This window comes from Pleurodeles waltl, chromosome 8, assembly GCF_031143425.1.
Source record: "Pleurodeles waltl isolate 20211129_DDA chromosome 8, aPleWal1.hap1.20221129, whole genome shotgun sequence".
Lineage (NCBI taxonomy): Eukaryota > Metazoa > Chordata > Amphibia > Caudata > Salamandridae > Pleurodeles > Pleurodeles waltl.
The window spans coordinates 48,172,218-48,195,956 of record NC_090447.1 but is presented as its reverse complement, the minus strand read 5'-3'; positions in this window follow the sequence as shown (position 1 = coordinate 48,195,956).

Sequence of the window (23,739 nt, the reverse complement as noted above, 5' to 3'; positions counted from 1 at the left end):
TAATGCGGCTGCTAAAATGTTTTTGTCTGACATGTCCGCCCTGGACCTCATGCAACTGATCGAAGGACCAACACACAGTAAAGGTCATACTACAGACCTAGTTTTTAGTAATGTCGCCAGCCTACCTGCCTTGCTCCCTAACCTTCTAGCATGGTTGGACCATTTTTTAATATAATAACTCTTAACCTGTCTCGGCTGTAGCTAACCCCTCCCAAGCTTTGCCTCAGCCCTATAGGCACTGGCATTTGCTTAAAGTCAAAGACTGGATAAATACCCTAGAGACTCTAAAACCCGTCCCAAGCAGAAATTTGACGTGTGCCCTAGAGTTATTTAATGATTGAATAACCAAACGTTTGGATATTGTCCCCCCTTATAGAACAAAGGCAAGAGGCCAGGTGAAGAAAGGTACTCAATGGTTCTCCCCCCATTTACGGTCATTAAAGAGGGATTGTAGGCGCCTGGAAAGGAGATGGAGAAAAACCTATGATGCCTTACAAAAAGAAGAATGCAGGAAAGCCATCAGGCTGTTTCATACAGAAATAAAATTAGCACAAAGTACATACTATTCCACAAAAATAAAACAGAGCTCCAATTCGCCTAAAGAGATCTTGTCATCTTTTAAGACAAATCACTCAATCACACTTGCATACTCACTCTGTGGAAGCATCCTATAAACACAGCAATAATTTGCTTGTTTTTTTTCAGAAACAAATCTTAGACATTTACACAACTTTTGCAATGATGACCCCTAGTACACAGACTCACATGGCGGAATGCATCAACCATACAGCGGTGCTTTTGCAGATTCCACCGCTCTCCCAAGACCGGGTATTAACATTACTGGAGACCCTCAAATCTGGCTCTCCACTGGATCCTTCACCGCCTTCCATCTTAGTTCAGGCTTCATCTGTCATAGTCCTTACCCTGACTGACATACTGAGCTTGTCGTTGACCAATAATAGTATCCCTTATCAGTGGAAACATGCAATAGTGAAACCTTTACTTAAGAAACCCCACTTAGATGCGTCTGTTCTTAACAACTATACGTCTATTTCCATGTTGCCTGCTCTCTCCAAGATATTGGAGAGACATGTTAATTTTTGGCTCTCTAACTTTCTTGAGGATAACAACATCCTTCATCCTTCTCAGATGGGCTTTAGTTCATTGCACAGTACCGAATCAGCGCTAATCAGCATTATGGAAGAGGTCAGGAAGTGCCTTGATCAAGGGATGGCCTCAGCTATCATTCTTCATGCTGCTTTCAACACTGTGGACCATAGTATCCTCTGCCAAAGATTGAAGATCAGAATCACAGGCAATGCTCTCAATTGGCTCTCCTCCTCCCTAGAAGCTAGATCATTTCAGGTACTAGATCGCTCATATTACTCCAGAAGCTTTAATAGCAGCTGGAGAGTACCTCAGGGCTCTTCACTCAGCCACACCTTATTAAACATCTACATGCTACCTCTGGCAAAGATAGTAGAACCATTTGGTCTTTCAATAGTCTCATATGCGGACGACACTCAACTGTTAGTCTCCCTGACGACCGAGGAAAACTTATTGGAGACGACACTTACTCCTTGTTTAAAGGTAGTATCTGAATGGATGTCCGATAGTAAACTCAAATTGAATGGAGAAAAGACAGAGGTTATGTTTTTAGGACATTCTTCTCGGCCCAACACTTTTTCCCCTCTGCACCACACTTTAGGAGAGTTGCCTCCTCCTAAGGAATACATTAAGAGCCTAGGAGTATGGCTGGACCCAGGACTAACCATTGATCACCAAGCTAAGAAAATCTCTTCCTAAGACTCCTTAGAAAGGTATTTAAAATACTCCCATTCATCGCGAAGAGACTCATAGTCCAGACGCTTATCATCTCTCTCCTAGACTACGGGAATGCGTTATTCATTGGGGCTCCAAAATATGTAAAAAAGAAACTACAAGTGGTCCAGAACACGGCAGCCCGCCTTCTTTTTAATGTACCCAGACATGAATCGGCTAAACCCGCTCTTTTGACATTGCACTTGCTTCCGGTTGAACAGCAGATACATTTTTAAACTCTGTGCTGTATTCACAGAGCTCTTCATAACAAAGGCCCCCCTCTCCTACGAACCCTTGTCTCCTTCCACATTCCTACTAGGCATCTCAGGTCTTCCTCAGCGGCTCTTGCCATAATTCCCCTAATAAAAAGGGCCAAATGAGGGGGAAGATCAATGGCTTTCCTTGGAGCAAAGTTGTGGAATTCATTACCGATGAATCTACGACAAACTGGCCATGAACTTTCTTTCAGCCGCCTACTTAAGACCTGGTTATTTTGATCGTGACCTGCAGCTGGTGTTTTGAAGTCTTCCGTACAAGCGCTGCGAGGCCCGTTGGGTAGCCATGCGCTATATAAGACCTCTTAACATAACATAACATAGCATAACAGAACATCTCCTCCTGTCTACCACCATGTGATTTAGGCTTCTCACCGGGTGACCGAGTGAAGAGAGCTGAAATCCTGTGACACACAGTGGCACCGTGTGAGTTGGCAGGTCTGGTACAATTAGTAAACTATGCTATGAAGAGCCATAAAAGTGAAAAATGAAATACATATTTTATTAGCCATATAGCACATCTTCTATAAAGCTATTTCTTTATAAAGAAAATACACTTCAACTACCTTCATCCATACTAAACTCTAATGCAACCATTAGTCCTAAAATAAAGCCTAATTGTTAACATAACCCACACACAAACCCTAACTTTAACCCTACAACTTAACCACAGCCCTAACTCAAATCGCTAATTCTAAACTTTACCTTTAACCCTAACCCTAGCCACAATCATAGACCTAAACCTAATCTAACCCTGACCATAACCCTAACTTCAACTATAACTATAAACCATAATTCTTAGCCTTATTCCAAACATTAACCAAAACCTTAACCTCGTTATCGCCCTTGCTCTAATCCCTTATTCCAAATTTTACCATCAACGCTAACCTTAACTGTAACTCCAACCCTAAACATAACCCTATCCTCACTAACCCTGACCATAACTCTAACTCAAACTACAATCCCAAACCATAATTGTAACCCCTACCCTTAACACTAACTAAAACTTTACACTTAAATCTCAGGGGCATAGTTTTACTCTGTTTGTGCTGAATTAGCATCATTTGTTTATGCTAATTCAGCACAAACTTAACTTCATATTTATATTTTGCTGCTATGCAGGTCTAGCGCCAAATTATTGGAGTTAAAGTCATTTTTTGCCCTGCGGAATGCTACCTTGCATCAATGAGTTGCAAGGTAGGCGTTCCTGAGCAAAAAATGATGATATGGCCTTAGCGGCATATTTATTCCCGGTGCTAAAATCAAGCACTGGGAGGGGGTCTTAAATAATGGCGCTAAGCTTGCTTAGCATCATTATTTAATGTCTGGGTCAGGGCAGGCGTTAGGGGACCTGTGGGCCTTTTCCCATGGTCAGAGCCCACAGGTGCCCTTCCCCAGCCCCAGGGACACCCCCACCCACACCAGAGGGACAGCAGAGGATGGGGGACCCCATCCCAGGTAAGTAGAGGTACGTTTTAAAAAAAGAATTGTGGTGCCATGCCCCTCTACATGGCACTGGGCCCAGTGGCCATGCCCAGGGGACATATGTCCACTGGGCTTGACCGTTGGGATGGTGGGCATGACTCCTGTCTTAACTGAGACAGGAGTCATGTCCATGGGGTTTTAACGTCAGAAAATGATGCTAGTCTGGTTAGAGGCATTTTTATGCCTCTGCTCTTACTAGCTTCGTCCTTTGACGCTAAACCCCCTGGTCCCCCTACGCCTCCCCCACCCGGCTAGCGTCCTTTTCTATGATGCTAGCCAGGCCTTACCTCTGGCTACCATCATACCATAAATATAATGCCCGGCCAGCGTCTTGGGATGGCGTTAGCTGGCGGTATACTTTTTGACGCTAAACAGTTTTAGCACAGTTTAGCGTCAAAAAGTATGAATCAGTGCTCAAGTGTTTAACCCTAACCCTAATTCTTACTTTTAACACTAACCAGAAAAGTATCCACTCTCATGACACTCAAACAGGCACTTACATATTTTCTGTACAGATATTAAGGGCCAGATGTAGCAAATTCCGATTTTGCGAATCGGAAATTGCGAGTCTGTCCGACTCGCAATTTCCGATTCGCAAAATTGGATGCAGAACGGTGTCTCAGGCACCGTCTGCGACTCGCTATGGCGTCGCAAAGACCCACCTCATCAATATTAATGAGGTGGGTCGCATTTTGCGAACCCATAGGGAGTCCCTGCACTCACAGGGATGGTGGCCTGCTGAAGTCAGCAGACCTCCATGTCTGTGACTGCTTTTTAAATAAAGCTGTTTTTTTTTTCATTTTGCAGCCTGTTTTCCTTAAAGGAAAACGAGTTGCAACATGAAAATAATTACGAAACCATTTGGTTTCGTTTTTTCAGTGTAGGCAGTGGTCCATAGGACCACTGCCTGCTCTGAAAAAACCTTTATGCCCACATTCACAAAGGGGAAGGGGTCTCATGGGGACCCCTTCCCTTTTGCGAATGAGTTACCACCAGTGTGACACTGGTGGTAACTGCGAGTTTCTTTGTGACCGCATTCGTGGTCACAAAGCAATTCTGAATTGCGATGTGAGTCGCAAATAGGAAGGGAACAACCCTTCCTATTTGCGAGTCCCATTCACAAATTGCGAGTCGGTACCGACTCGCAATTTGTGAATGAGCATCGCGTTAGGCTGTTTGCATGGCGCAAACTGCGATTTTCGCAGTTTGCACCATGCAAACGGTTTCCTACATCTGGCCCTAAGTGCCCTCCGTTGCACATGTATCATGCAAAACTCTCTGCAGCATATGGGAAAATTACGTAGGTGTCAAGAGGAAAATGTATCCCCATATCAAAAGACATGCTGTTCCAACGAAGTAGAACAACATCACCATGCCTTGCTGCCCCAGTGTGCCTGCCAGGACTGCCACATGGCATGTTCCTACCCATGGGAACAAAGAATGAAGTTGTCATGCACCATGCAAATGAGATCAGTTGTTGGGACAAGCTTGTGAGTGGAATTATTGACATCTTCATCTGGGCAACTGCAGCTCATTAGCAGCTGGTGCTTGCTTAGAATTCTAACACAATCTTTTATCTCACAACCAAACATATCGTACAGGGCATTTTAGCTTCAATTTATAAAGAATGCAACTGATGGCATGATGGGAGACTCTAAGATGACAGCACAAAAATCAGTAGCCACATAGGTAATTAGTAAGAGTGTGTGTGAAATTCATATAGTATTGTTTTTTGTTGTAATTACATGAAATTTCTGGAAAATTATACACAGATACACAAAATGCAAATTCTAAAATCTAACATGAGGTAAAGAAAATTTACAAGCGTTGATGTCGTTACCAATACACTGTTAAAATGTTTAATTCACATTATATTTTGTAAAGCATCATATATATATATATATATATATATATATATATATATATATATATATATATAAAGCTATATATATATATACATGAGTGTGTGTGTGTATATATATATATATATATATATATATATATATATATATATATATATATATCTTCCAGCTATTTCATTAGTTAGTTTCAGTGTCATTTAAAACTCCTTCCTTGCAAGTGGTCAGTCATCCCTCCTTGTCCCTCCTTCTTCTGTGTGGGAGCCGGGACCAACTACTGTACAATTACACTTTGTCCTGTTTATCTGGTCTGTAGGAGACATTTTTTTACTTTGTTTCCTGCTCTGAGCTTAGCTGTAAACAAGGCTATAAATGAGGCTGTTACCTTAGCCACATTTGGTCTTTGTGGGCTCTCTGCACCCTCTCTCATCAGCCTGGCTCCCACCCTTCCTTGCCTTGGATTTTCTCTACCAAGTGTGCCTGCCTGTGGTTCCCAGGGTGGAGAATTGCTTGTAATTGCCTAAAGCCTAGGCACCCAGCTCTACCAGGGCTCCGCAATCCTTAGAGACAGTGCCCACTTCGGCTCCATACTGAGATCCCACTTACAGCTCCATCAGTGCACCTCTGTTCACATACTCCATGCCCTCAGCTGTGCCAGTGCCGGAACCCCACAAACGCTGTCTGCTAGAGCACCTCAGTTCTTGCTGTCAGTACACCCTGCTGTTCCAGTACTGGGACCTCAGGCGCAATGCCATCAGTGCACCTAAGTTCACATGCTCCAAGCATCTCAGCCATGCCCGTACCAGAACCCCACATACGCTGTCTGTCAAAGCATCTCATTTCTTAAAGTCAGTATACTCTGCTGTTCCAGTACTGGGACCTCTGGCGCAGCTCCATCAATGCACCTCAGTTCACACACTCCAGCCCCTCAGCTGTGCCCATGCGAGTACCCCAAACACACTGTCTGCCAGAGCACCTCAGTTCTTACAGTCAGTACACTCTGCCTTTCCAGTACTGGGACCTTGGGCGCAGCTCCATCAGTGCACTTCAGTTCTACCCCGGCGAGGTCATTTCCTTTCTTATACTGGGACCCCTCTCAGTTACAGCAGCGCAATTCTATTATTCAGTCCCACGGCCAACCCATTATTGGACTCAAAAGAGCAAAGCACAGGTCAGTCAGTGCACTTCAAGTCTCACATCCAACGCCACTGTTGATCGGACCCATGACAGCTCTGCCAGAATCCATCAATTCTAACATTCAGTGCACGTTTCTTCCCAGTACTAAGACTCACGCACACACCCCTTGTCGCTTCTAAGGTTCAGAGCAAAGCCACTCCCATGCTGGGCCCGACTCGTAGCTTCACCAGGGCACCTCCAGGCTAACACTCGGCAACACTGGCACGCCAGTACTAGGTTCCACACATAGCTCTATTAACATACCTCACTACTGACCTTGTGTGCCCATTATAATTCCAGTACTGCTGCCCACATACAACTCTGTCAATGCACCTCAATCCTAACTCTCAGAGCCCCATTATTCCAAAACCAGGAATTACGCGGTGCTCCATTTCTCAATCCTCACCCGCTGCCTTTCTGTTATTCCAGCACTGGGCCGGGACACAGCACTGTCTATATATACCCCCAATTCTGATCTGAGGCACCCTAATATCGCTATATTGGGATTCACATACAACTCTGCTAATGCACCTCCTGCTGTTCTGCAGCGGCCCCTGCTGTTCCACACTCTGCCTTCTGTTTGAGGAAGCGGGGGAGCCAATTAAATCTATTCTTAGCTGCCATCTTTATTTGCGAGGGTCTCTTTCACATATCTCACTCCTTTCTTTCCTTTACTCTGTTTACTCTCAATGTTTTCTTTCTCTCCCACTTTTCTCTTTCCAGCTCTTAAAATCCACATGTTAACAGTTTTGCTCTTTCTTTCAACTGGTTATTTTTACTCCTCTTCCTTTTTTTATTTCCCTCTTTCTCTTCCCACCTCCTCTTTCAAACGGGCAAAAACTTGGTTATTTCTTTCCTTGTTTCGTTCCTCTTATTTTTCTACATCCGGCTCTCATTCTTTCACTATTTTTTCTCTTTCCTTCATTCTTTCTTTGTCTTTTTTATTTGCTCTTTCCTTTGACTTGGTATGCGTCCTTTCACTTTTTTTAGATGTTTCTTCCTTCCTTTCTCTGGTGTTTTTCCTACCTTTATCTGTCAATTCACATTTTACTATAAATCCCTCTTTTTCCCATCTGTATGTGGAAGCCTCAAGTTACTTGTCGGGACCTGAAGTGTCAAAGTGGTATTCCCATTCTGTGTCTGTGGGAAATGTGTCAGTACATACATGCCCTGGTTCTTTCACTGCTTGTTTCTCTCACCATCTCTCTTTTTTCTCTACTGTTCATTTTTCTTTCTGTTCACATTTCTTTAATTTTTTTCCTCTTTATGTTTTGATTGGCAGCTTCTATCCGTTTTTTCTTTTATCTCACACATTTGCTCATTTTCTTCTTAGTTGTGTTTTCATTTTCTCGTTCTTTCTTTCCCTTCTTTCTTTTATTTCTTTGAGACCCCTACTCTTTCTTCTTCCTGTCTGTTGTATTCCTTTCGCTTCTCTTTTTCTGCACCATCCACTTTCTGTCCTGAGGCCTAGCTATCAATGGAACAACAGGTGCAGTGGCACCGGGGCCCAGAGACCTATGGACCTCACTCAACTCTAATTACTGCTGTTTTTTCCTACTAAATTTCCAGTCAACCATTTTCCTTTCTTACTCCAGGGCCCATGACACCATTTCTATGCCACTTGTCCTCTCTATCTTTACTCCTGACTCCCTCTTTCCTCTCACCCTCCAATTCATACCAAATTATATTTTTGTTATGGTGTTTTTAGCATTATACTCTAATGCCAAAAGTTTATTTCTGACAAAGGTTTATATGATAATTGTATATGTTTTAAGATAGAGGAAAAAGGTAAATGGAAGTGCTTTAGTTAAATGTGGGGCCATTGGAATTATATGTCAGGAAAAGACAAAATTATGTGGCAGGGTTGACCAATTTATGTAGCAAGAAAAGTCCAGTTATAACTTTACAATGCCAATAGCTCTAACTAAAGAAAATGCGAGATCTAGTGTACTGAAAATGCTTGTTTTTTATTATGATTATGGCCCCAGGGAGGTAGTGATCCCTGAGGATGTGGGGGTGGGTAGAACGTGCCCCCCCACACAGAAGATGACAAATGCCCCAGGGGAGGTGGTAGTCCCTGGGGCTGTGGGGGAGGCCATTGGTCCTCCCTCACATATGAAAAGCATTTTTGCCCCTGGTGTGACGGTCCCCGGAGTGCGGGGGCTGCGTGGTCTCCACTCATAATTCATTAAGGACCACCACCTCCTCAGGGACCTCCCTGGTCCCTGGGGAGGTGGTGGTCCCCAGGGTTGTGGTCCCCAGGGTTGTGGGGGGAGGGGGCAGGAGGCCCCCCTATTAAAAAGAAAAAAGTGTCCCCGGGACCTGGCCACCTAGGTTTTTTTTTAAAAACAAGCCTGTGCTTGTTTTAAAATAAAAAAAATTACTGCGGATTCATGACCCCATTGTGAGTCCACAGTAAACGTTTAAAAAAAAAAAATGCTTTTTAGCCTGGGGTAGTCCTTTTTTGCATTTTTTATTCTTTTTTCCAGAGACTCGGCTTCAGCCGAGTTCCAAGATGGCTGACAACACTTTAATGGTTTCTTTGTTGAAGTGTTGGCAGCCAATCAGATCTCGGCACGAGATTGGGAGGGGGTGCAAATTCTTTGCGTCCCTATATATACAAATTTGGATTTTCTTTCATTTCTCTAAAACTACTGAACGGATTTACACCAAAACAAAAAAGGGTAGTTTTCTGGACCAGTACCAATCTTTCTGTGAAATTTGGTGTAGTTCTGTCAAGTAGTTTTGGCGGTATTGCTGTTCAAATTCCTTAAGGAAAAATGAATGGGGAAATTGTGTTTTGGGACCCCCCCCCCTTTTTGTTTGACCCCCCTCAACGGATCATCCCAAAACTTTCCAGACAGCAGCAGAGGTGACTGGCAAATTTTTTTGGAAAGTTTTGTGAAGATTCGAAGATTCCTCAAGCGGGGCCAAAGATATAGGCAAGTAAAAAAACACCTTTTCTACAGAAACTAGGTCTTAACTATAACTAACTACGTAATATATACAGAGGATTCCACCAGTGTACATAGGTTCTAGAGACAGGTGGCTCTAATATATGCTTGATTTCTGTATCCCATATTTGAACTTTGTGCAGCTGTGCAGTAGTCCTGCACACAAGACCTCAGAGTGGCAATTATGGCAATTTGAGATTTTATAAAAATGTCCATCCAGTAAAGAGAAAAGGTGGTTGGTCCTGAATAGAAGGGTACCAGTTGCTGCAGAGTCAATATGCCATATATACTCAGCAAATTAAATTGGGTGTTGTGACGAGTTTGTCACCATCTTCCATTTTTGTCGGATTACACATGATTATGCTTCACATATAACCTTTACTTGTTCACATTTCAGTGTGATTTTATATTTAGATTTACTATAACCAATGATTTTCACATTAACCCTTAACCATAGTTAGAGTATGTTCATGTTAAGGTAGCCATAACCACTGTAGGCCTTGATTTGAAAGGCCCTTCTTAAATGAAGTGTTGTGTTTCTACTTGCAATGCATAATCTTTTCTCTCAATCCAGAAGCCACGTTCTAGCAATGTCCTCCTTAATTGTACTGTTATTGTTAGATAGCATGTGAAGGCCCCAAATGTATCTTTTAATGAGCTGAAGAGTAAACCTTAGCAATAATGTTTAGTTTTAATTGGTTCGTTCTACGTAGGCAACATAGGAGTGGATACTTTGTTGAATTTCATGGTGCAATTGTGTACTACTGTCTTTGGTCAGTTAAATTTACTCCTGTCCATCTTTGAAGGCGGACGTCCCTTCGCCACTCTTGAGTCCCATGATTCTCTTATTCATGCTCTTAGAGTTAGGCCCTCATTACAACATTGGCGGTAAAAGCCGCTTACCGCCGTGCAGAAGACCGCCAACACACCGCAGCGGAAAACCGCCACAGCTATTATGACCCACATTTCGGAATCCGCCAAAATTCAGACACCCACACAAGTCCGCCACACCAAAGGTCAGTGATAAACTTGCGAAAACCAAACCTCCACCGTCACGCCAACAGAAATACGCCCACACTATCACGACACACGAATCCACTCGGCGGTCTTTCAACCGCGGTATTCCATTGGCGGTACACACCGCCGCGCTCAAAATACACACACATCTACAAAACACAGGCACATTGGACAATTCCAAATACCCACACCTGATACACATACACACACCACTCCCACACACCCATTACAATATAAAACACACACCCACATCACCCACAAACCTCCACGACCAGAATCACTGAGAGAAGGCCAGAGAGAAACACCACCATCAACAAACTAGCATCCACAGGCACACAACACCATCACCCACACAACTTCCACGCACCTCACACAACACACCACTACATATCACCACACTTATCACCACACACTCCACCCCACACCACCCCATGGCAAGGCAAAGACACCCAAGGTTCTTGGAGGAGGAGCTCAGGTTCATGGTGGAGGAAATCGTCCGGGTAGAGCCACAGCTATTCGGATCACAGGTGCAGCACACCTCCATTGCAAGGAAGATGGAGCTATGGCGAAGAATAGTGGACAGGGTCAACGCAGTGGGACAGCACCCAAGAAATCGGGAGGACACCAGGAAGAGGTGGAACGACCTACGGGGGAAGGTGCGTTCCGTGCTCTCAAGACACCACCTGGCGGTTCAGCGGACTGGCGGCAGACCCCCACCTCCTCCCCCACAACTAACAACATGGGAGGAGCAGGTCTTGGCGATTCTGCATCCTGAGGGCCTCGTAGGAGTAGCGGGAGGAATGGACTCTGGTAAGTCAAATCTCAATTATTACACCCCCCTCCCTACTTGCATGCTATCACATACCCCCACCCTCACCCCCAGCACCCCAACGCCTCACATATGTCCCAACATCACAAACCACCCATCCCAACACCAAGCCCTGCATGCAACAACAAAGCATGGACACCCATCACTAAAGCATGCCCACTCCACACACCCATACAACCCCCTAAACCAACCTCACACAAGGTCTCACACAGGAATGCAAGCACTGGGGTACACGGTCACCCACCCATTGCACACCATGACACACACAGATGTAATAACCATGCTTTGATACCCCTGCAGCACCCCTACCCAACGTCACCGGACAGTAGGGTCCACACATGTCCACACCACCAACAGAAGAGGCCCACAGTGATGACAGCAGCTCTGTCCAACTGCATCTAGATGACCAGCCCGGCCCATCGGGGACCTCGGGACAGTCGGTTCCCATCACACAGTCACAGGCCACTACAGACCTTCCACCCTCTGGAAACACCAGCATAGCACCCACCCAGCGGGCCCATACCTCCGTCCCCAGGACACATCAATCAGCTGTGTGTCCACCACTACAGGGAACCCAGGATAACCCACCACCCCACCAACAACAGGGACCTGGGGGCAGTGGTAGTGGGCACACGGTCCAGGGGACGGAGGCCCAGGAACACAGGGGAACTGAGAGGGCTGCTGTGCAACAGGGGGCGGACAGGCCAAGGGAACCCACTCTCCACGAGGCCCTCTCCTCCATCATGGGAGCCTACCACCTCTCCCAGGAGACGATGGCAACGTTACTGGCCAAGTTTCAGGAGACCCAGCGCCTGCAGGAGGAACAGTATATGGGCTTCAGGGAGGAACTCAGAACCATCAGCTCCACCCTAGGCCCCATCATAGGGGTGCTGAAGGAACTTGTGAACACCAGGAGGGACACTGTGGCACTACAAGGGGCCCCTGACACTAGCATGGACGATGAACTGCCCACCACCTCAGCTGGCGCTAGTGGACAGGACGCCCCGCCACAGGACCACCACACCAGCACCCCACCCCCTTCAGAGGGAGAACCACCCCGCAAACGGTCCCTGAGATCGAGGACAAAGACAGAGCACGATGCCAAGACCCCCACCAAGAAATAAGACCACCCTGGTTGCCATCCTACTGTCCCACTTTGTCACCCTGTCCATACTTTAACTGCCCCAGCTCCACTTCCTATGCCCATATGGGCAATGCACCTGTGAGACTAATAGACTGGAGTCTGCCATGGACATTCCTCCGCCATCACCCCTCACCATTTCACTACCCCCTCCAATATTGAGCACTTAAATAAACACACCTAAAGCTCAAAACGATCTGGAGTCTGTCTGTGATTTTGAAATAGTGTATTAGCAATTCCAGTGACAAAATGCTTTTTAAATAGTAATGTCAGCATACCTATGTCACACAGCTCTAGTACATGAGGAATCTAAGCAGATGTCACACAGTGGGACCCACATCTGTGAAATCGTAAGGGAAAGTGACAACTCATTGACCATACACTGGGTGAAAATGACAGACAGATGAGAGGTAGTAGTGTTAAAGTACATGTAGTCTGCAGGATTGTATTCTTAGCTGTGTCTCACTGGAAATATTGCAGGATCACTGAGTCCTTGTTGTGCATGTCTTCTTCCTCTGCTTCCTCGTCTTCACTGTCCACAGGCTCCACAGCTGCCACAACACCGCCATCTGGACCATCCTCCTGCAGAAAAGGCACCTGTCGTCGCAAAGCCAAGTTATGAAGCATACAGCAGGCCACGATGATCTGGCACACCTTCTTTGGTGAGTAGAATAGGGATCCACCTGTCATATGGAGGCACCAAAACCTGGCCTTCAGGACCCCGAAGGTCCGCTCGATCACCCTCCTAGTTTGCCCATGGGCCTCATTGTAGCGTTCCTCTGCCCTTGTCCTGGGATTCCTCACAGGGGTCAGTAGCTATGACAGGTTGGGGTAACCAGAGTCTCCTGCAAATGGTGAGGGACAATTGCCAGACACACACTAACCTGTAGGGATATCCCCAGACCCAGACAACCATTCCCACTGACTTGCTTCCAGGTGCTCACCTAATAGCCACACACGGTGCCTCTGGAGTTGCTCCATCACATAAGGGATGCTGCTATTCCACAGGATGTAGGCGTCATGCACTGAGCCAGGGAACATGGCATTTACATGGGAGATGTACTGGTCGGCCAAACATACCATCTGTACATTCATGGAATGATAACTCTTCCGGTTTCTGTACACCTGTTCACTCCTGTGGGGGGGGGGCCAAAGCCACATGTGTCCCATCAATGGCACCTATGATGTTGGGGATAAGTCCCAGGGCATAGAAATCACCTTTCACTGTAGGCAAATCCTCCACCTGAGGGAAAACGATGTAGCTCCGCATGTGTTTCAGTAGGGCAGACAACACTCTGGACAATACGTTGGAAAACATAGGCTGGGACATCCCTGATGCCATGGCCACAGTTGTTTGAAATGAGCCACTTGCAAGGAAATGGAGCACTGACAGCACCTGCACTTGAGGGGGGATTCCTGTGGGATGGCGGATTGCTGACATCAGGTCTGGCTCCAACTGGGTACACAGTTCCTGGATTGTAGCACGGACAAGCCTGTATGTGATAATCAAATGTCGCTCCTCCATTGTCAACAGGTCCACCAACGGTCGGTACATCGGAGGATGCCGCCATCTCCTCACATGTCCCAGCGGACGTTGCCTATGAAGGACAACAGCGAGCACAGAGTCAAACAACTCAGAGGTACGTACCCACAGTTTACACAGAACACCATTCATACACAAAAGGTGGCCTGTATGTGTGTTGAGTCTAGGCCTAGGTCTGTGTGACGCAGTTGAAAATGAAGCCATGTGGGCCTCTGAAATGGCGGCTGCCTGACCTCTAAGGTGGGACAATGGGATGTGAGGTAACTGCGCTGGCGTTGTACACCGTCGCTGTAGGCGGTCGAAGACTGCAGCGCAATGCTGCATTGGTTAACATTGGACCATATGGGTCCCAGGAGCCAATGACGATGTAGGCCGGCAGTGACGGTACGCACCGCTGCGGACGTGACCGCCATTTTTTATCACTTCAATCACTCGATACCTGATCTTCGACAGGAGAGGACCTACACTGCAAGTGCTGCTGTGACCTCGGTCTGGAAGAGACAATGGCTCGAGTGTCTGGGGAAAGGGCCCCTGCCTTCACATCGGAGGAGTTGGAGAAACTCGTTGATGGGGTCCACCCCCAGTACAAGCTACTCTACGGTCCTCCAGACAAACAGGTAAGTACACAGGGAGCATGTTGTATGGGCTATGCCTGTGTGGAGAGGGCTGGATGTAAGAAGGAAGGGGGCAGAGTGCTGTGTGCATGAAAGACGGTGAATGCATGTGCCACATGGCAAGGGTAGGGATGGGGGCCAATCAGTTTGACGGTGCAGTTGGTAATAACTTCTCTTTTTCCCCTGTACATTTCATGTAGGTCAGCGCCCACCAGAAGAAAGATATTTGGCGTGCCATCGCCAAGGACGTCCGGACCCTGGGGGTCTACCACAGACGGAGCACCCACTGCCGTAAAAGATGGGAGGACATTCGCCGCTGGAGCAAGAAGACGGCGGAGGCTCAGCTGGGGATGCCCTCCCAAGGTGGGAGGGGTGCCCGTCGCACCATGACCCCCCTGATGTTCAGGATCCTGGCGGTGGCCTACCCGGAGTTGGATGGGCACTTGAGGGCATCACAGCAGACACAAGGGGGTGAGTACACTCTCATTCAGCTGACTTTGCGCGCATTACGAGGTGTCTGGGTGGGGGAGGTGGGCTGTGGGTTTCCCTAGGCCAGGGCGAGTTCCGTAGGCAAGGCCCCTCCGTAAGGCAGGCCATGTGGCACCCCACCCCACCTCTGTAGAGTGCCAAGTACAGCTATTCATGCCCCTGTGTCATCTATGTGTGCAGATCTCGTCCATAGCCTTGTAGGCCATTTCCCAGGAATTGAACAGTGGAGCCCAAGAGCGCAGCATAGTGCAGGGGGCTTCTGTGTCTGTCGTGTCTGCCAACGGTAGCGGTAATGCATGCACTCAACATGTCTTTCTTCTGTCTTCCCCCCTCTTTTTTTGGTCTCCCTGTTCTTGTGTGCATTAGCATCATCAGGCAGAGGAGCAGTGGCACCGGAGCACGAGGGAGCTGCATCCCACATGGCCCTGGAGGGCGACACTACGGAGTCAGAATTCACCAGTGGGACGGAGGGCGAGGGGAGCTCCACGGCGGGGACAGGAGCTGAGACCAGCAACACGGACTCGTCCTCTGATGGGAGCTCCCTTGTGGTGGCGGCAACATCTGTGCTCCCCGCATCTACAGGTACAGCCGCCACCCCCCCTACCAGCACTGCCCTCCCAGCAGCCACTCAGCCTTTGCCCCGTGCCCGCTCACCCAGGAGGGTGGGCATCACCTTCGCCCCAGGCACCTCAGGCCCTGCCCCAGTCACCCCTGCTGCCCTCAGTGAGGAGGCCATTGACCTCCTCAGGTCCCTCACTGTTGGGCAGTCTACCATTTTGAATGCCATCTAGGGTGTAGAGAGGCAGTTGCAACAAACAAATGCATTCCTGGAGGGCATTCATTCTGGTCAGGCGGCCCTTTACCGAGCTTTTCAGACTCTAGCCTCAGCACTGATGGCAGCCATTGTCCCCATCTCTAGCCTCCCCCCTCCAACTTCCTCCACCCCGACCCAATCCCCTGTACCTCGGCCTATCCCAAGCACACCTACAGACCAACATGCACACACGTCAACACACAAGGGTAGCTCTAGCAAACATAAGCACCACACATCCCACAGGCACTCACGCAAGCATCACACACGGAGCCACAGCACAGACAGTCCCCCACCTGTGAAGCATCAGAAGTTGGCCAGTGCCCGGCGGGAGAGGGGGAAGACTCCAGCCACCAAAGCCGCTCCCAGGGGTCCCGTTGGGAGTGTGGAGTCAGCTGTGACACCTTCCAAGGTGGGGAAGGGCCACAAGAAACCCGGCAAGTTTGGGAAGAGCAGCACGGCGGAGAAGACTGCCATTATCCCCGCTGCCCAGGAGGCCACCGCCAGCCCCATCCCAGCTGCCCAGGAGGCCACCGCCAGCCCCAGCCCCACTGCCCAGGAGGCCACCGCCAGCCCCAGCCCAGCTGCCTAGGATGCCACCATCAGTCCCAGCCCAGCTGCCCAGGAGGCCACCACCAGCCCCATCCCAGCTGCCCAGGAGGCCACCGCCAGCCCCAGCCCAGCTGCCCAGGAGGCCACCGCCAGCCCCATCCCAGCTGCCCAGGAGGCCACCGCCAGCCCCAGCCCAGCTGCCAAGGCGGCCACCGCCAGCCCCATCCCAGCTGCCCAGGAGGCCACTGCCAGCCCCAGCCCAGCTGCCAAGGCGGCCACCGCTAGCCCCAGCCCAGCTGCCCAGGAGGCCAGCACCAGCCGAGCTGGGCCATGAAGGACCGCCAGAAAAAGGCCCGTTGGGCCATGAAGGACCGCCAGCAGCTGAGACCCTGCAATGTAGACCGCCATCTGAAGCACCGCTGAACAGGGCACCGCCATTTGAAGCACCGCTGAACAGGGTACCGCCATCTGAAGCACCTCTAGCCCATGAGCGGCAGGGGCACTGACGCAACTGGGTCCGTCACGGGGTGAATGATGCACTCTGGGCACCATGCCCCCTCCAGAACCAGTGGAGAGATCCATCCACTGCCTCTGTCCTTAACAGGATGAAGCACTCTGGGCACCAGTCCCCCTCCAGAACCAGTGGAGAGATCCATCCACTACCTCTGTCCTCAACAGGATGAAGCACTCTGGGCACCATGCCCCCTCCAGAACCAGTGGATACTGTCATCCACTACCTCTGTCCTTAACAGGATGAAGCACTCTGGGCACCATTCCCCCAACAGAACCAGTGGAGAGATCCATCCACTACCTCTGTCCTTAACAGGATGAAGCACTCTGGGCACCATGCCCCCTCCAGAACCAGTGGAGAGATCCATCCACTACCTCTGTCCTTAACAGGATGAAGCACTCTGGGCACCATGCCCCCTCCAGAACCAGTGGAGACTGTCATCCACTTGTGAGACTGTGGCTTTGCACTCCCCAGGATTGAACAGTGGGCAGACCACCCACTGTATAGACTTGTGAGACTGTGGCTTTGCACTCCCCAGGATTGAACAGTGGGCAGACAACCCACTGTATAGACTTGTGAGAACGTGGCTTTGCACTCCCCAGGATGTAACAGTGGGCAGACCACCCACTGTATAGACTTGTGAGACTGTGGCTTTGCACTCCCCAGGAATGAACAGTGGGCAGACCACCCACTGTATAGACTTGTGAGACTGTGGCTTTGCACTCCCCAGGATTGAACAGTGGGCATGTGGCCCCCTCGTGGAGTTGGCTTCGTGCACTCAAGCGGCTGAGGTGCCCCCCTTTTCCCTCCCCCTGAGGTGCCTGTTTTCTTGCTCTCTGATGCCCCTGCAGTGTTCTCTCCGTCATGCTCGGGGATCTTTTGTGGGCCTCGCCCATACCGTGTGGTCCCAGTGTTCCACTGACTTTCTTTGTGCAGTACCTGGACTACTATGCCTGGTATTTATTTTGTACATTGTGTATATATATATATTTCTGCCTACTTGTTTTTAATACATTCCGATTGTTACACTCATTTTCTTTGGTCTTTGCATTCTTCCGGGGGGTTGGAGGGTGTAACTATATTGTACCATGATGTATTAGTGTGTGTGTTGTAGTGGGTGAGGGTGGGGGTGGGGGTGTTGCGTGTCCCTGTTTTTTGCCTCCCCCCTCCCCTGTGTCGTAGGTGCAGTACTCACCGTGGTCTTCGTCGCCAGCATTCGTGCTCCTGGTAGAGGAGCAGGAAGACTATCGCAGGTAGAATTTGGAGTTCCGGTTCCATGGTGTCCTCGTTCCTCGTGGAGTGTGTAGAGGTGAGCGTTTTCCCTTCAAAATTCCAGTTTCCGCCGTGTTTTTATCTGCGGTGAATCCGCCCCGGAAAAGGTGGCGGATTGGCCTGTCATAATAGTGTGGGCGGTACATTGTCTCCCGCCTGTCTGTTGGCGGTGACCGCCAAGCTGTTTGTTTGTACCGCCGTGGCGGTCGGAGTGTTAAAGTGGCTGTCTTTGTTGGCGGTTTCCGCCACGGTCGTAATTGCACATTTTTTACCGCCGGCCTGTTGGCGGTCTTACCGCCGCTTTAACACCGTCCGCCAGGGTTGTAATGACCACCTTAGTCTCTCAAAAAGCACTGTCTCCTTTCCTTGACTGGATCCTTTATTTGGTTCTGCTTTAGAGGCTTTGTTTTACTGAGACCTGCTGCTTAAACTTCCCTGATTTCACTTCTGAAACTATACATTAGCATTACGGAGTTTACCTTCAAGGTAATCACATGTTTAATGGAATCTTCCTGAGTTTGTGTCATCCAAACTTCAAAATTAAATAAATGTCGAGAAGGGACACAGGGAAGAAGGCTGGGGCCAGAAAATGAAAACTATAATTTTCAGGAAATATTGACTGAGGGTGTGTGTTGGGCACCACAACAGACTGTTTGGTAAAACATCCCTTAGAATGCATGAATCCCACAAGAAAGAAATGGCAAACAATGCAGGAGAAAATCAACCCTGTATGAGTAACAGACATCCATCATAGACACATGAAAACAATGGAATACTCTCAGATTCAGGACAAATTAGTATTTCGCAAGCTAGCTAAGTGAGTCCAGAACAATGGAGGCACCTCCACACCCTCTGTTCCCACCACCAGCTGCAAGTGAAGAACTGGTTCAAACTGCTCTTGAGCCTGAACCTGTTTGTGGTTTTAGTTCAAATGATACATCTGACATTCCAGGAAACCTTCAAGGTAACTGTAAAATTGCATCAGTATCAAAAACATTTTTTAGGCTTTGTAAATGTATAAGTTTAGACAACCTTTAAGGTCATTGTGTGCATACATACCTAATGTATTTAGTGTAATAGCTTACAATATAATTTTTGTGTACTTCAATTCTGCATTATGGGAGATGCAGTTAAAAGCTGAGCATGAGGTTAAGCTGAAATATATATTTTTGTGCCAATAAACCTAAACATTCGAAGCCATAGTTAATTATATACAAAATAAAATTGTCAATCCCTTTTTAAACAGCTATCTCTGCTTTAGGAAGTGATATTTCGGGAAGCGAGGGTCGTGATGAATCTCAAATGCACCTTGATGGTCCTATTGATTTGGCCAACCAGGGCACAACATCCCCTCCTGAACCTGTGAGTCCCCAAGCTACCCAAGTTACACAGTCATTTGAAGAAGCTGTTGAGAGAGGCACACAGAGCTTTACACAGTCACCTGTTGTGAGGCTAAAGCAACTGCAGGGAAGATTTGAGACTCAAACCTGCCGTATTGGCACACAATCCATACAAACTTTGAGTAATGTGAGTAGTGCAAAGGCACTAGGGGCATCAAGGCTGATGGTTCCTCACCTGCAACAAAACACTTGTCAATCAGAAACTGATAACCATGGAGAAACATAACATCTGGCTTAGAAAACATTTAAAATACTCTTTCTGTAACCAGATTTGCATGCATGATAAACCTGATGGTTTGAGTGATGCAGTAAAGAATTTATGGAAGGAATAACATCAGGAGAAGATGAGTCCAAGATGTATTGAACATCATTACTCAGCACACCTTGATTCCTTGGGCAGGTCAATAAATCACCTTGCACATGCCACATCCACATTATCATGCCACACTGTGAGCTTACAAGTCGAAATGTGGCACTACAGAGATGTAGTTCAAGACCTCATTCAAGTAACTAATACTGTGGAAACATCACAAACCACAAATTGCACGTGGCACACAAGTAGGCGACGCCGAAGGTGAGGATCCCTCTAGTGTCAGCAGTGTTTCTTCAACAGGTGGTGTGAGTCTTCATAGGAGCAGAAGTTGCAGTGGAGTTGGGGGGATTGTGGGAACAACAGAATCTGCTCATGCCAAAAGCAACCTTTAAACATTTCGCTTTTTTTGGCACAACACTTATGATATACCTTTTGTTTTACATTTGAAACATTAAGAAATGTTTATTATTGCGTACCTTACAAACATTACCATGCCTGAAAATAAATGACACCCCAGTCACACCACTTGTCCTTCTGTGGGCACCATTGTAACAACGCTAACCTTGTGCAGAAGGGGACAGATAAGAAGTCATTATCCAGGAGGGTAGGGCATTAGCACTGATACCTACGTCAAATAACATTTTAACAAACAATGCTCAAATAATATGTAGGAAATAGCTTCAATTACTCAAAACAAAATTAACGAATGAATACTCATCCTCAAAATCTCCTCTTTGAAGCCTGGTGTAAATGCTGATATGCCTTAATATGAAAGAATCGTGGGTGCTCCCTGGAAATGCCAATACAATATCGATAATCAAATTTTTTGTATCATGCATCACATGTATGTTTAGGAAATGAGTATTTTTATGTTTGCGAAATAAGGCCTAGATTTATGTGGGCCTAGCGCCATTCCAACGCCACATTAGTGTCGTTTTTTTTATGCTAATGTGGCATTGGAAGGCCAAAAAACGTCATGCCATATTTACAAAGTGGCACAATGTTTGCATTGCGCCACTTCATAACCCCTTGCGCCACATTATGCCTGCGCCAGCCATAATGCATGCAAGGGAGGCATACCGGCGCTACGCGGGCCAAAAAAATGGCGCAAAGAAAGCTATGAAATTTCTTTGCTCATTTTAATCAGCATTTTTTAACGCCTGCTAGGAGCAGGCATTAAAAAGAGGTTCCTATTGACTTCAATGCGCCTCTTGGTGCTTTGCAGGATGAGCGTTATAATTTTTTATGCTAAACCAGAAAAGCACCGAACTAGCGTAAAGAATTATGACACTAGTCCCCCGACTACTGTCATGGTGAGCTGTATCTTACATGCGACATACACATGGTGGCGTTAGGAGTGCGCTAAGGGGTGCAAGAAAAGTGGTGCTGTACTAAGTGCAGCACCACTTTTCATAAATATGCCCCTAAATACCTAGGGCCTCATTACAACCCGGGTGGTCTAATGACCGCCAGGGTTGCGGTGGCAGTTGGACCGTAGCAAATGTGGCAGTACGAATGCCATATTACGAGCACTGCCAGTTTATGACTTAAGGTCAGCCTGCGGTGCCTGAGGTCCTAATCCGCCCTGGAGATTACGACCCCCTTCTCCGCCAGCGGATTCATGGCGATAGCACTGTCATGAAACAGCTGCTGGAGACAGGGTGCAGGAGGCCCCAGGGGGAGCCCTGCACAGCCCATGCACTTGGCATGGACAGTGCAGGTGCCCCCCTGGCCAGCCCCATCGCAAGGTTCATTGTCTGCTTTGCAGACAGTGAACATTGCGATGGGTGCTGGTGCACTCTACGCACTACAGCATTGCCGTCTGGTAAATTACAAGCCAGAGACAATGCTGTAGGCTGTTTCCTGCTGGGCCAGCGGGAAACTCGTAATGGCCCTGGTGGGGAGGCAGCCACTATGGCAGCAACCTCCCTGTCGTAACTTCGGTGGATGGGCTTTTCTGCCTGCCGAAGTCATAATGAGGGCCGTAAGGTCAGATGGTGGGCAGATAGGCAATGTGCACCATCTATCCAGCCAATCACATGTGTAAAATTGGCAGTCCTATAGAACTCTAATTTTGTGTATTGTAATTCCTATGCATTGCTAGGAAAATAAATATGCTTATTGTTGGAAATGGCCCTCTGCAGGGTCACCCCCAAACCCTTTGCCTTTTCCCCTCCACCTTTTGCTGAATTCATTTTTGTAGGCCTTAGGACTCTGCACTTCACCACTGCTAACCAGTGCTAAAGTGCTTGTTCTCTCTCAATAAAACATGCCAAGTTTGGCACATACCCAATCGGCATATTTGATTTCATGTACTTGTTAGTCCCTTGTTCAGTGGCATAACATATACCCAGGGCCTCTAAATGAAATACTACCAGTGGGCCTGCAACACGTATTGTGCTACCCACATAAGTAGCCCTCCTAAACTGTCCCCAGACCTGTCATTGCAGCCTAAAAGAAGTGATACATTGCCATGTCAACTTGACATTTACATCCCCTTGCCAAGCCTTTAACTCCTCTTTTATTGCATGTCACCCTAAGGTGGGCCCTAGGTAGGCCATAGGGCTGTGCTATGTAATTGAAACGTAGGACATGTGCTTTTAAGTTTTTACATGTCCTGGTAGTGAAAAACTCAAAAATTAATTTTTCACTACTGTGAGGCCTACCCCTCTCATAGGATAATATTGGGGATTCCTTATTACATATAAGATGCTGTAATTCCTAATTGAAAGGAGGGAAATCTGTCATGTTTAGTACCAAAGGAATTGTAATGATAAATGATCCTTAATGGCCATGTTGGATTTATTGTTACAATTTTGAAAATGTCACTTTTAGAAAGTTGGCATTTTTCTGCTCTTAGCCCTGTGTGCCTGCAGCCTGTTTCTGAATGCACGTCTGGGTTGAGTGACATATGGGCTTTGTGTATTTTCTCTAGACAGCTACACACAGTGGGAGCTTAGTTGTGACCTGATGGGAGTGAGAGCTGGGAACATCTTCACACTTACACCTGGATAGGTTGCGTCCTGTCTCCACAAAGTGCTGCACACCCTCCTGTAGTGAGTCTGGAGCCAGGGCAGAAAAGGGAGGGCCTCTGTGCACTTCAAAGACCTTTCATTAAAGTCTCCCCAACTTCAAAAGCACCACTGGGTATATGACCTGGGCCTTCAGTACACTTCTGGACCTGTCAGGTAGAAGAGCTGCTGGCTGCTACAAAGACTGCCACTCTGCTTGACTTACGTCAGTCCTTAAATAAGGCGCCCGCATGGTGCGTAGGAATGGCGTTAGCCAGCGGTAAATCTTTTGACGCAAACCATCGCCGGCACTGGTTTGCGTTAAAAAGTATAAATATGGGCCTTAATGTGCAGAAATACAGTAGTTTAGCAGTGGCTTGTGAGTGAGCACAAATTGTTGATCATGAGGCTAGAAACAAGTTTCCTATTGTGGATGTGGCATTTAATACATTGGGGACAGAGTGCCCAGCCACTCACAATCTTCATAACAACTAAAATGCTTTTCATGTATGTAGCTTGCCTGACTCTCTGCTGGCTGGTCTGTAGTTGGTCAGGGCCCAATCCTCAATGATATCCAACTTCTCAGGATGGAAGTTGGGGGTCCTGCCAACCACACTTTTAGCTATGGTAGGCCCCAGCACAAGTAAATGAGCAGCAACTGTGCAG